The 16,834-nt window shown below is 36.2% G+C and overlaps 1 protein-coding gene across 7 annotated transcripts in view; it reads right to left on the reverse strand.

Annotated features, from left to right (window-relative positions):
• Window positions 1-16,834, reverse strand: part of Rap1gds1 (Rap1 GTPase-GDP dissociation stimulator 1) — a 149,655-nt gene that overhangs the window by 116,519 nt on the left and 16,302 nt on the right. The gene's annotated exons all lie outside the window — the stretch shown is intronic.

Raw genomic sequence — 16,834 nt, forward strand, 5'->3', positions numbered from 1 at the left:
CCTCTTCTCTCTCTGCCCCCTCTACTGACATTCGTTTGTCCCCCTTGTATTATTTTTCCCCTTCCCCTCACTTCCTCTTGTATGTACTTTTGTATAACTCTGAGGGTCTCCTTCCATTTCCATGCATTTTCCCTTCTCTCTCCCTTTCCCTCCCACCTCTCATCCCTGTTTAATGTTAATCTTCTTCTCATGCTCTTCGACCCTACTCTGTTCTTAGTTACTCTCCTTATATCAAAGAAGACATTTGGCATTTGTTTTTTAGGGATTGGCTAGCTTCACTTAGCATAATCTGCTCTAATGCCATCCATTTCCCTGTAAATTCTATGATTTTGTCATTTTTTAATGCAGAGTAATACTCCATTGTGTATAAATGCCACATTTTTTAATAGATTTCTGTACATTGATAGCTCATGACAACTTTAAAAATCTGATGGAATTCTATTATAAAGGAAGAGATAATTTTTGAATCTGCTTTTTTTCCCTGGGAAAAAACAGATTTAAAAATTCACATCAAATAATACTAACATCCTCTAGTTATGCCTAGTAAAGTCTCTAATGTAGCAATCCTAAACCGACTCTTACTTAAAAACCTCATGCTATCATTCACAACCAAGGTTAATATGTTATTCCCTTAAAAGGACCAGACAGTTTTGAGAAACTGATCTTTTTCTAAAGAAAAAGAAAACTATATCCACATGTATCTCGTATCCCTTATAAGCTAAAAGAAGTTGTAGGACATCATATTTCAAGTATACTTGTTCACTAGTATTAAGTAGATATTAAGTTGATTTTTTAAATGTACAATACATAAGTTCATATTTTAAAAATAAAAAAGTAATTATCACAACACTGATGAAAACTAAGACAATGTAGCCAAATGATAGCAATTTATCAAAACTATCAGTCAAGAAGTTATAAAATCAAGACTTATTGATGGGCTACAGATTAGCTGATTGGTAGTGTACTTGCCTTCATGCATGAGGTCCTAGTTCCATACCTGAGGAGTACAAAACCAACCAAACAAACAAATACACAAAAAGTCTATTGAATATTTTTTCTATGCTTTAAATGTACTGTTTTATCTGGTCTGCACAATAAGCCTAAGGTAGAATATAAGTGTATCCTTATACTCATTTTACTTGTCTAAGCACTGCTTATTTGATCTGTACAAAACCCTAAGGTAGACTGTACTAGTATTTGACTCCTTTTACTCTTATACAGTTTATAAAGGGAGACATAGGAAGAGATATAATTTCTCCCCCAAATCACAGTTAGTAGAAAGCCAAGATTCAAGGTAAATCAAAGCACTGACTGCAGGGTACATTCTCTTAACCCATATGCCCTACTGTTTCCCTTATGTGCTTACCAAGTACCAATTTGTTAATTACCATATTAGATTCTACCAGAGAATATTTTGAAAATAAATATCTAAATGTAACACGTTACATTTATGAAGAAAAATCAATAAGAACAGTCTTAAAGAAATAATTTAAAATTGCAAAATACCGAGTAATGTAATATGTTAGAGTCATTCAATAAACATGAATTCACTGATTTAAAATGCTCCGTTTCCATGGGAAAAAGATTACCTCTAGATAGAGAAGAGGGGTGGGAGGGAAAAGGAGGGAGAAAGGGAATTGCATGGATGGTGGAAGGAGACCCTCATCATTATACAAAATACATGTATGAAGATGTGAATTCAGTGTCAACATATCTCATATACAGAGATATGATAAATTGTGGTATAAAGGTGTATTAAGAATTGTAAGGCAATAATAATAATAATAATAGAGCTCATGTAAAAAAAAATAAAGAAAAAAGAAAATGCTCAGTTTCAAACATAACCTTTGATCCTGTTTTCTCTCTGATATCTCCTACTAAGTAAAAATGTCTCCTTAGATATTTCATCACCATGACAAACTGAGCAGGTCCCAGATTAAATTTATCATCTTCTCTATAATTTCTTCTCCCAAGTTGCTTTCTAATTTATCATAAGTATCTCCATGCCCCACCTTGCAGACAACCTATATGTTGGCACCTGGTGTCTTTAATTCATCCCATCCCCAATGCTCTGAGCTTGATATCCCTATCATCAAGTTTCAGTCTATCTGTCATCAACTCAGAGACCACCCAAGCACATTCCACCTGTAGTCTTCTCCCTTTCTCTTAATCCTCCAGGGTTATTCCTAACATATGCACCCAACCTTCACAATACTATTCACAACTTGTAATTTTTAAATATTAATTGTTAATATAGATTCCCCTACTATAATGTATGGGCAGTTATTTATCATAGTCACTGCACTACACCTATCACTGAGCACACATAAGGTGTCCACTAAACATTCATTACATGAATTGAGTGAGTAAGGAGATAAACTCATTTTCAGAAAGGGTCTAGTTACTATCCTCTGTATCACATACTCAAGAGCCAAAGTATTCCAATAGGGCAAGAATGGCAAATGTTACTTGTTAGTACTTACTGTGCCCTCCATAGTATTAGAAATAGTCTTAGATTTTAGGATAGGAAGAGATCACTAAAGTCAATTTGGGCATTTAGGAGTATAAAATATTATAATTAAAATCTATATAAAAATATTCATTTTTAAAAAAATTCCTAATCAGTAAAAATGTAATCTAAGGAAATAATTATTCACCTATTAGTCATATGAAAACTTTTTAGGGATAGTTCATTAAATTCCTCATTAGACAACCAAAGCCATCAACAGAACAAATTTAATATAGTAGTTTAAATGAACTAAGAGGTCAGTACCTAAAACAAATTTTACCATGAATCTATTTATTAAATAGTGTTAGAATGTTCCATATCTTGATTACAAGAGTACATTTGTCAAAAGTCATCCAATAGTACATTTAAAATCTATGCATTTTAGTATATGTGACTTATATCTCAATTTTAAAATAGCATATTGGAAAATAAAATGAATAGGGGAAAAATTCCTTTCTCACTAGCCTTAAACTTCCCCATGGAGAAATTTCTGTCAGTGACATTCCCAGCCTTTTCTTCCTCCTTACTTGACAATTGCTCCTCCTGCCCCCTTCCTTGGAAGAGGAATAACTTATGGGATTAAAAAATTAAGAAGAAGGTCAATGATGTAATATGCACCTGTAGTCTCTGCTACTCAGGAGCCTGAGGCAGGAGGATCACTTGAGCCCAGGAGTTTCAGACCAGTCTGGGCAACACAGTAAGATCCCATCTCAAAAAGTAAATAGATGGATAGAAAGATGAAGGATGAAGAGACGACATGAAAAGCTCAGTTCCTTCTGGATTTCTATTCTTTCAAAAGGAGCAAGAATTTCTGTTCCTCCCTATCTTTGGCTGTCCAGCTGTGCCAGTGACAAAACTGGTAAATATGTAATTCAGAAGTGATCAGCAATTCTATATGACATACTAATATATGATATGTATCCATTTTAAGGCAGATATTCTAAATTCTAGCAAATGATTCCTTTGCTTATAATTCCAGTGTTCTGAACTTGGGTAAGGAACAGAGGGCATTTCTCCCCTTTTATGGAATAACTTTTGGACTCCTCCAAACCATGACAGTAAATTTGTCATGAATCCGTACTATGCAAATTATATTTCACCTAAATCTGATTTTGCATTTGCTTAATTTAAGATACTAGAACTGTTCTAATGAAAATTCCTCAGCCTCTAGCTAGCAGTGAGGCAGTAAGTAGAGAAAGAAAAGGACAATGTCCATGGAAGGTTTCAACATAAAGTGCTTTCCCCTCTTTTAATTTTTGTAGGGCTTTTCGTTTGCATTTGCAATGCTGGGGCCTTGTGCATGCTAGGCAAGTGTAGCTCAATCACTGAGCTACACCCCCAGTCAAAGAAGTATTAATAACAAAAACAAATTATGTTTTCTTAAAGTATCTCTTTCCAGGACAACATACGACTTGACTTCAAGCAAAGCTGACTTGGTCATTAATTCCGAGTCCCCTACTTCTTAATTGATTAATTGCTTCTAAAGTCACAATCTAACCAAGTCCTCTGAAACTCTCACAATTTCTCTATCCAAAGTCTAAAATGATCTACACACAAAAACCAATAGATTTTCCTCAATCATTTTATTTGGTATTTTTACAGCAATTGTGATCCTCCTTTCCATTTTTGAAGCACTTTTAACTTCACAAATGCCAGTCTCTGAACACTTTTGTTCTTGGGACATCTTCACCAGCTTCCCTTCTCTTTCTTTCCCTTTAATGTTAGCATGACCTCAGTTCTGCCTGAGTTACATCACGTACATCAGAGTGATGATATATTTCCTTCTGTCCCTCCTTCCTATATCCAGCTAGACCGACTACTTGCTTTTATCTACTCATTAATATAACGAATAGCCACAGTTTAGGCCTTGTTACATTTAGCTAAAATCTGACTGCTGGTAACTTCTAAAAAACCTGGTTAAGTGTTTTCCAGAAATCCCTGTTAAAGACACAGCTATACTTTTCTACTAGAAATTTCAAAGAACCTTCCCAAGCCTTCTTCCCTTTCATAAATACTGTAGGACATTAAGCACCAGAGTCTTTTTATCTTCCAAACTCTCTTGTCTCTAAACTAGAAACTGAAAATTATTCATTAGTCAGTGTGTGTTTATTACCATCAAAGGGTTTTAATAAGACCTAAATTTCTACAGTTATCAATTCCTCTCTTAATATCAATCTAAAAAAAACTGACTGAAAAATCAGGCTATTTTAATATTTAATAACTTGACTGTAAGTAAGATCATCAAATGAACTTGATCATCACCATCATCAAATGAATTTGATTATAAGCAAAAGACTGTTCTAAAGGACCAGTTTCAATATAAGGTAGTGTCATGGTAAGTTAATAAATCTTTTAATTCTTTATGTTATCTGTGGTATTTTCTACTTTATCTTCTTGACATCAACCAGAAATGATAGCTGTATTTTCAAAGTTATTCGATCTACAATATAATGTTTTAAAATGTTAATAAACTCTTATCATTTTATTACATGCTAGGTGAATGGATGGATGGAAAGGTGTGTGTCATCATTGGACAACTACTTTATATTTAATGATTAAAAACACAAAGGATCTGGGCTCAGTGGCACATGCATGTAAATCCCAGTGGTTTGGGAGGCTAGGGCAGGAGAGCCACAAGTTCAAGGGCAGCCTCAGCAACTTAGTGAGATCCTGTCTCAAAATAAAAAATAAAAAGGGCTAGGGGATATGGTTCTGTGGCTTAAGGGTTAAGTGCCCCAGGTTCAATCCCCAGTGCAAAACAAAAACAAAACAAAACAAAAAAAACTACCAAAGCTAGCAAATACAGGACAAGAACTGCTAACTGAGCTTGTGAAAGTTCAAGGCCTATTTAATTCCCTCTTCAAATATCACCATTCTAGAACAGGCGCAGCGGCCTGCTGAGGGGCAGAGCCGCCCCCTCCCCCCCGCGCCTGCAAGGTAGGCGGAACTGTGACCACACACAGAACAGGCCCAGTGGCCCGGGGAGGGGCAGAGCTGCCAATCACGCCTGCAAGGTAGGCGGACCTGCGAACAACCGGCAGAACAGGCACAGCGGCCTGCTGAGGGGCAGAGGCACCGCCTCCCCCCGAGCCTGCAAGGTATGCGGAACTGTGACCACCTGCAGCACAGGCCCAGCTGCCTGCTGAGGGGGCAGAGCCGCCCTCTCCCCCCGCGCCTGCAAGGTAGGTGGAACTATGACCACCGACAGAACAGGCCCAGTGGCCTGCGGAGGGGCAGAGCTGCCAACCACGCCTGCAAGGTAGGCGGACCTGCGAACAACCGGCAGAACAGGCACAGCGGCCTGCTGAGGGGCAGAGGCACCCCCTCCCCCCGAGCCTGCAAGGTAGGCGGAACTGTGACCACCTGCAGCACAGGCCCAGCGGCCTGCTGAGGGGGCAGAGCCGCCCTCTCCCCCCGCACCTGCAAGGTAGGTGGAACTATGACCACCGACAGAACAGGCCAGTGGCCCGCGGAGGGGCAGAGCTGCCAACCACGCCTGCAAGGTAGGCGGACTTCCGACGCCCCCCGGCAGAACAGGCCCAGCGGCCTGCTGAGGGGCAGAGCCTCCCCCTCCCCCCGCGCCTGCAAGGTAGGCAGAACTGCGACCACCGACAGAACAAACCCAGCGGCCCGCAGAGGGGCAGAGCCGCTGCCCGCGCCTGCAAGGTAGGCGGACCTGCTACCAACCGGCAGAACAGGCCCAGCGGCCTGCCGGCGTGGTAGGCACATTGCCCCAATTGGAGGAGGGGCAGAGCCGCCGCCCACGCCTGCGAGGGAGACTTTGGAACTATACAAGAGCAATATAAATATATAGGGGGAAAATTCAATAGCATAACAGTTTCACCAAGCAGAAAGAAACGCGAACAGTATGAAGAGACAAGGAAAGAAAGGACAACAAGCAACGCAGGTCAACTCAACGTTAGAAGAGGTAATAGATGCAGCAGATGGAATGTCAGAAAAAGAATTCGGGATATACATGCTTCAGATGATCTGGAGTCTCAAGGAAGACATAAGACAGCAAAATCAGACAATGAAAGATCACTTCAACAATGAATTACATAAACAAATCCAAGAAGCAAAAGATCAACTATACAGGGAGACAGAGGTAATAAAAAACAAACAGAAATCCTAGAAATGCAGGAAGCAATAAACCAACATAAAAACTCAATTGAGAATACTACCAGCAGAGTAGAACACTTAGAAGATAGAACATCAGACAATGAAGACAAAGTATTTCAACTTGAAAAGAACACAGACAGCTCAACAAGACTGTTAAGAAACCATGAGCAGAACATCCAAGAAATATGGGATAACATAAAGAGACCAAACTTAAGAGTCATTGGGATACAGGAAGGGATAGACGTTCAAACCAAAGGAATGAGCAATCTATTCAATGAAATAATATGAGAAAACTTCCCAGACTTGAAGAATGAGACAGAATCCCAAATCCTAGAAGCCTACAGGACGCCAAATGTGCAAAATCATAAGAGATCCACACCTAGACACATTATAATGAAGATGCCCAACATACAGAATCAGGAGAGAATTTTAAAAGCTACAAGAGAAAGGAAGCAGATTACATTTAGGGGTAAGCCAATCAGGATAACAGCTGATCTTTCAACACAGACTCTGAAAGCTAGAAGATCCTGGAATAACATATTTCAAACACTGAAAGAAAATGGGTTCCAACCAAGAATTGTGTATCCAGCGAAATTAAGCTTCAGGATGGAAGATAAAATTAAAACCTTCCACGATAAACAAAAGTTAAAAGAATTTGCAGCTAGAAAACCATCTCTTCAAAACATCCTCGGCAAAACATTACAGGAAGAGGAAATGGAAAATAACAATGAAAACCAACAGTGGGAGGTAGGACACTAAAGGGGGGAAAAATAATCAAAGAGGAAAACAAACCATGTTTAGTAACAGAAATAAACAAATATGGCTGGAAGAACAACCCATATCTCAATAATAACCCTAAATGTTAATGGCTTAAACACACCAATTAAGAGACACAGGCTAGTAGAATGGATCACAAAACAAGACCCAACAATATGCTGCCTACAGGAGACGCATTTGATAGGAAAAGACATACATAGGCTGAAGGTGAAAGGTTGGGAAAAATCATATCACTCATATGGACTTCGGAAACAAGCAGGAGTGTCCATACTCATATCAAATAAAATAGATTTCAAGCCAAAGTTAATCAAAAGGGATAAAGAGGGACACTACATACTGCTCAAGGGAACCATACACCAACAAGACATAACAATCATAAATATATATGCCCCAAACAATGGTGCAGCTATGTTCATCAAACAAACTCTTCTCAAGTTCAAGAGTCTAATAGACCACCATACAATAATCATGGGAGACTTCAACACACCTCTCTCACCAATGGACAGATCTTCCAAACAAAAGTTGAATAAGGAAACTATAGAACTCAATAACACAATTAATAACCTAGACTTAATTGACATATATAGAATATACTACCCAACATCAAGCAGTTACACTTTTTTCTCAGCAGCACATGGATCCTTCTCAAAAATAGATCATATATTATGTCACAGGGCAACTCTTAGACAATATAAAGGAGTAGAGATAATACCATGCATCTTATCTGATCATAATGGAATGAAACTGAAAATCAACGATAAAAGAAGGAAGGAAAAATCATGCATCACTTGGAGAATGAACAATGGGTTATAGAAGACATCAAGGAGGAAATTAAAAAATTCTTAGAGATAAATGAAAACACAGACACAACATATCGGAATCTATGGGACACATTGAAAGCAGTTCTAAGAGGAAAATTCACTGCTTGGAGTTCATTCCTTAAAAAAAGAAAAAACCAACAAATAAATGATTTCATACTTCATCTCAAAATCCTAGAAAAAGAAGAGCAAAACAACAGCAAAAGAAGTAGAAGGCAAGAAATAATTAAAATCAGAGCTGAAATTAATGAAATCGAAACAAAAGAAACAATTGAAAAAATTGACAAAACTAAAAGTTGGTTCTTTGAAAAAATAAATAAAATCGACAGACCCTTAGCCATGCTAATGAAGAGAAGAAGAGAGAGAACTCAAATTACTAGCATAAGGGATGAAAAAGGCAATATCACAACAGACACTTCAGAAATACAGAAGATAATTAGAAATTATTTTGAATCCTTATGCTCCAATAAATTAGAAGATAGTGAAGGCATAGATAAATTTCTTAAGTCATTTGATCTGCCCAGATCGAGTCAGGAGGATATAGACAACCTAAACAGACCAATATAAATTGAGGAAATAGAAGAAACCATCAAAAGACTACCAACTAAGTAAAGCCCAGGACTGGATGGGTATACAGCAGAGTTTTACAAAACCTTTAAAGAGGAACTAATACCAATACTTTTCAAGCTACTTCAGGAAATAGAAAAAGAGGGAGAACTTCCAAATTCATTCTACGAGGCCAACATCACCCTGATTCCTAAACCAGACAAAGACACTTCAAAGAAAGAAAACTACAGACCAATATCTCTAATGAACCTAGATGCAAAAATCCTCAATAAAACTCTGGCGAATCGGATACAAAAACATATCAAAAAAATAGTGCACCATGATCAAGTAGGATTCATCCCTGGGATGCAAGGCTGGTTCAATATACGGAAATCAATAAAGTTATTCACCACATCAATAGACTTAAAAATAAGATCCATATGATCATCTCGATAGATGCGGAAAAAGCATTCGACAAAGTACAGCATCCCTTTATGTTCAAAACTCTAGAAAAACTAGGGATAACAGGAACATACCTCAATTTTGTAAAAGCAATCTATGCTAAGCCTCAGGCTAGCATCATTCTGAATGGAGAAAAACTGAAGGCATTCCCTCTAAAATCTGGAACAAGACAGGGATGCCCTCTCTCACCACTTCTGTTCAACATAGTTCTCGAAACACTGGCCAGAGCAATTAGACAGACGAAAGAAATTAAAGGCACAAAAATAGGAAAAGAAGAACTTAAATTATCACTATTTGCAGGTGACATGATTCTATACCTAGCAGACCCAAAAGGGTCTATAAAGAAACTATTAGAGCTAATAAATGAATTCAGCAAAGTGGCAGGCTATAAAATCAACACACATAAATCAATGGCATTCCTGTATCTCAGTGACAAATCCTCTGAAATGGAAATGAGGACAACCACTCCATTCACAATATCCTCAAAAAAAATAAAATACTTGGGAATCAACCTAACAAAAGAGGTGAAAGACTTATACAATGAAAACTACAGAACCCTAAAGAGAGAAATAGAAGAAGATCTTAGAAGATGGAAAAATATACCCTGTTCATGGATAGGCAGAACTAACATCATCAAAATGGCGATATTACCAAAAGTTCTCTATAGGTTTAATGCAATGCCAATCAAAATCCCAACGGCATTTCTTGTAGAAATAGAGAAAGCAATCATGAAATTCATATGGAAAAATAAAAGACCCAGAATAGCAAAAACAATGCTAAGCAGGAAGTGTGAATCAGGCGGTATAGCGATACCAGACTTCAAACTATACTACAGAGCAATAGTAACAAAAACAGCATGGTACTGGTACCAAAACAGGCGGGTGGACCAATGGTACAGAATAGAGGACACAGAAACCAATCCACAAAACTACAACTATCTTATATTTGATAAAGGGGCTAAAAGCATGCAATGGAGGAAGGATAGCATCTTCAACAAATGGTGCTGGGAAAACTGGAAATCCATATGCAACAAAATGAAACTGAATCCCTTTCTCTCGCCATGCACAAAAGTTAATTCAAAATGGATCAAGGAGCTTGATATCAAACCAGAGACACACCGTCTGATAGAAGAAAAAGTTGGCTACGATCTTCATATGGTGGGGTCGGGCTCCAAATTCCTCAATAGGACACCCATAGCACAAAAGTTAATAACTAGAATCAACAAATGGGACTTACTCAAACTAAAAAGTTTTTTCTCAGCTAAAGAAACAATAAGAGAGGTAAATAGGGAGCCTACATCCTGGGAACAAATATTTACTCCTCACACTTCAGATAGAGCCCTAATATCTAGAGTATACAAAGAACTCAAAAAATTAGACAATAAGATAACAAATAACCCAATCAACAAATGGGCCAAGGACCTGAACAGACACTTCTCAGAGGGGGACATACAATCAATCAACAAGTACATGAAAAAATGCTCACCATCTCTAGCAGTCAGAGAAATGCAAATCAAAACCACCCTAAGATACCATCTCACTCCAGTAAGATTGGCAGCCATTATGAAGTCAAACAACAAGTGCTGGCGAGGATGTGGGGAAAAGGGTACACTTGTACATTGCTGGTGGGACTGCAAATTGGTGCAGCCAATTTGGAAAGCAGTATGGCGATTTCTTGGAAAGCTGGGAATGGAACCACCATTTGACCCAGCTATTCCCCTTCTCGGTCTATTCCCTAAAGACCTAAAAAGAGCATGCTACAGGGACACTGCTACATCGATGTTCATAGCAGCACAATTCACAATAGCAAGACTGTGGAACCAACCTAGATGCCCTTCAATAGATGAATGGATAAAAAAAAAAATGTGGCATTTATACACAATGGAGTATTACTCTGCATTAAAAAATGACAAAATCATAGAATTTGCAGGGAAATGGATGGCATTAGAGCAGATTATGCTAAGTGAAGCTAGCCAATCCCTAAAAAACAAATGCCAAATGTCTTCTTTGATATAAGGAGTGTAACTAAGAACAGAGTAGGGACGAAGAGCATGAGAAGAATATTAACATTAAACAGGGATGAGAGGTGGGAGGGAAAGGGAGAGAGAAGGGAAATTGCATGGAAATGGAAGGAGACCCTCAGGGTTATACAAAATTTCATACAAGAGGAAGTGAGGGGAAAGGGGAAAATAATACAAGGGGGAGAAATGAATGACAGTAGAGGGGGTAGAGAGAGGGGAGGGGAGGGGAGGGGAGGGGAGGGGAGGGGAGGGGGCATAGTAGAGGATAGGAAAGGCAGCAGAATACAACAGACACTAGTATGGCAATATGTAAATCAATGGATGTGTAACTGATGTGATTCTGCAATTTGTATACGGGGTAAAAATGGGAGTTCATAACCCACTTGAATCAAAGTGTGAAATATGATATATCAAGAACTATGTAATGTTTTGAACAACCAACAATAAAAAAATTAAAAAAAATATCACCATTCCCCACCTAAATCTATAGCCATTCACTAATAGCAATATACTTTAAAAAGAGATTAAAGATTTCTTACTGTTGAAACTAATATAATTTTTACGTAACTATCTAGTAACAAACCTTTCCTGACATCATTATCCTCATCAAATGTAAAAGAAAAATTATTTCTGTACTAATGTGGTTTTCAAACACCTAGAATGTAATCAATACATTAATGAAGTAATTTCAAAGTGAATGACATTATGTCAATTTGGGGCACCTGGCTTAAGGAGATAGAAATAATAAGAACTTCCCATGAATATTATATTTCACTTATGTAAAGGGTTTGATATCTGACAGAGTGAAGCTATTTTAAAAACCTTGTCTTGTGAAGTAGGAAAAAATAACTGTTTTGTAAGCAAGACAAGTAGAAAACACTGTATTTTAAAATTGTGAAAATTCAGTTTAATTATGCTATAATTCAGTTTCTATTTATTTTTGTTTAATATATGTTTACAGAGATGGTCCTAAATCAGTCTGAGCCAAAAATCTTTTAATAAATTAACCTAACTTCTCTTCCATTAAACTGTACTACATGTAAGGGAAAACAACTTTTATTTCTTTCCTTTAGGGAACTTCTCCTAGCTGAGCAAGTTAAAGAACCAAGAATGGATTTAAGTCTTCCCTGATTATTACATCCTCCCCCCATTTTAATATAAATTTTAAATTCTCTAAGTTACCTTTTAAAATTAGAATGAGTACACGAATAAATAATAACTCAGAACCTTTGTCTACCTTCCCAACTTCTTCTACCCATCCAGGCTAGAACTTCAGAAACATGTCCTTGCCAGAACATATCACTACTCTTTCAAAATCTACAGTGGTTTACTACTGCCTAATGCAAACTGTGTTTGCATAAAAACCAAGAGTCTCGACTAATATTATTATTCCCTCATCTCTCTTACTTTGTCACACATTATGCACATCAGTACCACTAGGTGTTTTCCCAGGCACCCCTCCATTTTTAGAAATGTGCAAATTAATTTCTTTCTGTTAAAAAAGTCTTGCTGTGCATTCTCCTCCTAATCGAATAACTACTACTCTGCAAAGTCAGCCAATAAACACAAATTCTTACATGAAACCCTTTGTTATTCTTGCAGTCTGATCATACCCTTTCTTTTCCCATATTTTGTTTATACCTCAATTATAACACTGATTTCATTTTTTTCTACATTACTACAAGCATTCAAGTCAGGGTTCACCATAACCAAACAACTCACAGACAGAAAATGTAACAAAATTTAGAGGTTAAAAATGCAGTCCCTGATAGTCCATCTGGGCTTAAGTTCTGGCTCTACATTTAACCTGTATAAGTTTAGGCCGGTTTATTTTGTCTCCCCACAGGTAAAATGCAGATGACAATTCCATGTATTACATATAGTACATTCTATAAATATAAATTTAAGGCTTATTAACAAAAGTGGAATTCATGGTACGCTGTCCCAACAAATGTTAATGATTATAATCAGTAAGAACTTGAACTGGATTTGTATCTGATTTTCATGTGTGAATGAGGCCTATGATATAAAGAAATGCAATCAAGAAGATAACTTTGTGTTGCCCCCTTTGTCCCACTAAGCAGTAATAAAATTTGTTCTGAAGTTCAAAACAAAATAAACAATGCAGATAGTATCTACCTTGTCAACTTGTTGTGAGGATTAACTGGGTTTATACATATAATGCTCTCAGAACAGACTCTAGTGCATACAGTAAGCTATTAACCAATGCTGATGACTGTTGATATAATATTAATAACTGCATCACTGTATTACTCACTACCTCCCTATTGTGTTGTCTTCTAAACAGCAGGCATTCAATAAATGATTATTGAATTAAATGGTGACCCAAAATTGTACATTTAAATGAGAAAAATTTAACAAGATGTCTATTACCAATTTTCTTTTTTTAATGTTATTTAATTTCTTTTATACATATACATGAAGCACAATTAAAATGCATTAATGTGATATTTTTTCCCCTTTTTGCCTGGTCTTCTTTCCTGCTTTCTCCTTTTTACCTTCACTAACTTCTCCACTCACATATCAATGAACTAATGTTTTCAAGCTTTGATGCTTTTTTTCTTCTTCTGATAATCGTGTAGATATACCGGACTTTGGGGGAGTTTTGGATCCTATTATACATCTTTTCTATATCTTCATTTTTTCCCTCAATAATAACTCTTGTAAATTACTCCAACATAATCTATACAGCTCTAACTCATTCTTTTCAATTATTTGAACCATATTCCATGGTTGTAGGTAGCACAGTTTATTCAGCCCTTTACGTATGTAGCTTTTCACTTTCTTTTGTGGCATTTTGTTTTGATCATTAATCTGGGTCTAAGTATTTTTAATTTTGCCTGATCACTTTCAAAAAGGCTGAATATTTAATTTTCCTTTCAGTTACGCATTAAAAGTATTTTTTTCTAAATCTTGAGTATCAATGAATATTACAGATTTCCACTTCTTGACAGTCTGATGGGTTTAGACTACTATGTAATTTTTATTTTAATTTCTACTTCTTTAACCATCATAAATGTCAGTATCATCTCGTATTCATTAGCCTTTTGAACTAGCTTTATTTAAAAGTATTCATTCACACCCTTTGCCTAGTGCTCAGACAGGTTTGTCTGTTTTGTTCTTATTGCACACTATAGATATCAACCTTGTCTGTTATCTATGTAACTTTTTTTCTAAGATCTATCATTAATCTATTAGTTTCAATATTCCTCTTTCTCGGCAATTTTCTTTTACAGCATCTGGGTTTCCAGTTACAGTTAAGAAAAGTCTTTTGGGCTCCCAGCAAATTGCTTGATTATCTTTCAATATTATGATTCTTTTACTTTTTATGTCTTTGATTCACTGGAATTAATTTTCACATATGGCCTAAGACTGGGGTATAATTTTATTTTCTGTGTCAAGAGGTTTTAATACTCCGTCCTTTTCTTGCTAAATTAAACTACTACCTCTGCCTCTTATATACAGAAATATATTTCTGAAGTCTCTTCATTCCAATGATCTTTACCCATTCTTATGCTAATATCATATTGACATAATTACACTGGCCCTATCTCATGTTCTCGTATCTGAAAAAACTAGTCCTGATACCACTTTCTCAGCTTTCTTTGCTATTCAGATTTTTTCCTCCAAAATCTTGCTGATGAATCACTTTAGATCATTTAGATCATTTCATCTGGGCACTCCAGAGTGAACAGTAAATGAATGACTAAAATACCAAATGAACAAATAAATACTCTCTTGGATTACATTAATTTTGTATTTTAAAGTTTGAGATCATTTGCATTTTTCACTGTTAATCTTCCTCTCTTCCACATGGATGCATTTAATTTTGTTCAGATCTTGTTTGGGATCTCTTAATAATCGGAATCTTTCAGTAAAATTGTCTTCTCGCATACAGATCCTGTAACTTCACTGTTTATTCCAACATATTTTAGAATTTTGCTATTGGTGAGAATTATGAAATTTTCCCATTATGCTGGGCATGGTATCATACCCCTATAATCCCAGCAACTCAGGAGGCTGGAACAGGAGGATTCCAAGTTCAAAGCCAGACTCAGCAACTTAGCAAAAACCTAAGCAATCTAGAAAGACAGTGTCTCAAAATTAGATAAAAATAAAAAGGGCTGGGGATGTGGCTTAGTGGTTAAGCATCCCTGGCTTCAATCCCCAGTACCAAAAAAAAGAAAAAATTTTCCCATTTCTTTGTGTAGGTAGACATGCCTAGAATAAAAAAGAGCAACTGTGTACAATGATGACATATTCAACCAACAACCAAATTATATTATAAATATGAATCGGTTTGTTTTAAAGTCTGCTAAATTTCCTGTGCATACAATTATCTGATCAACAAATACAGATCACACTATCACTTATATTAGATATATGCTTATATTAAATAGGAAAATAGTTCCAAATTCTATTATTTCATACAACATTAAATGATTTAGACTATATATTTAATAAAGAAAACCTTCACTTCTGTTCTTAATACCACTGCAACTCTCCATGCATTTCTGAGGATTAGGTAAAATAATCAAATGCACACAACAAAATTGGAAGAAATGAGTTTTTCTTAGCAACTAAAAAAGGTAGAAAAATCATGTCTCTCTTATTTGCTACGGCACTGTAGATGCTTGCTGTCAAAATATCAACCAGAAAAACAAAAACTGAAAGCTCAGAAAGAGTACTTAGAATTTAATAATTTATTACTACCTTCAAAAACTACTGCTTGGTAACTGAATAAAACCTTGACTATTAAAGATTGAGTATGAAGCTGATGTGGATGGGCCATTTTCTTTCATTAGTTGCCATAATTAAATTTCACAGAAGCACAACCTAACATAAATACTAAATATGTTCAGTGAACACACACACACACTTTGGCAAAAATGTATTATTCAAAGTAGTAAATGCAATATTTATTTTGTAAGACAATTCACGCAGTTCTTGATGAACTATTGGGTAATATTTGAAGAGAAAATTCAGAGCTAGAAATTGTTCTATTTCATGAAAACTCCCAACTTATAAAATTTCATTAATCTTACATTCTTCACTTTTATCTCAAAGTGTTTATTTATCGATGACTTTAACATGTAGTGATACTTATGTAGGAGCCTTGCTTTTGATGTGGCTCCCAGAGTGCAATGACATTTTAATTCCGTGGCCATTCCCGTTATGAACACATGCATGCACTGGGTACTTCTTTTTCATTCCACAAGCTAATTATAAATGAACATACCACATTACTTACTTCTCTTCAGACAAGAATACTAACAAGACTTCATAAAATATAAGGGCTTAGATGAATTTAATTGACCTCTCCTAATAAGCAAAGCAGTATGAATTCTATGTCAAGTGACTGTATTCCAAAACTTAATTTCATAAATAAGTCCATAAATTTAACTTAGAAATGATTTTTATTCTAAATTTTCTATACTTTTCATTTTGGTGGTTTTATAGTTCTAGGCATATACAGTAATACTGTTAGTATATTTCTACTATTAGATGGGAAATTCTTCCAGGATACCCACATGATTCTCTATAGTAAAAACAAAAGAAATC

Source organism: Marmota flaviventris, chromosome 7, assembly GCF_047511675.1.
Source record: "Marmota flaviventris isolate mMarFla1 chromosome 7, mMarFla1.hap1, whole genome shotgun sequence".
Classification (NCBI taxonomy): domain Eukaryota; kingdom Metazoa; phylum Chordata; class Mammalia; order Rodentia; family Sciuridae; genus Marmota; species Marmota flaviventris.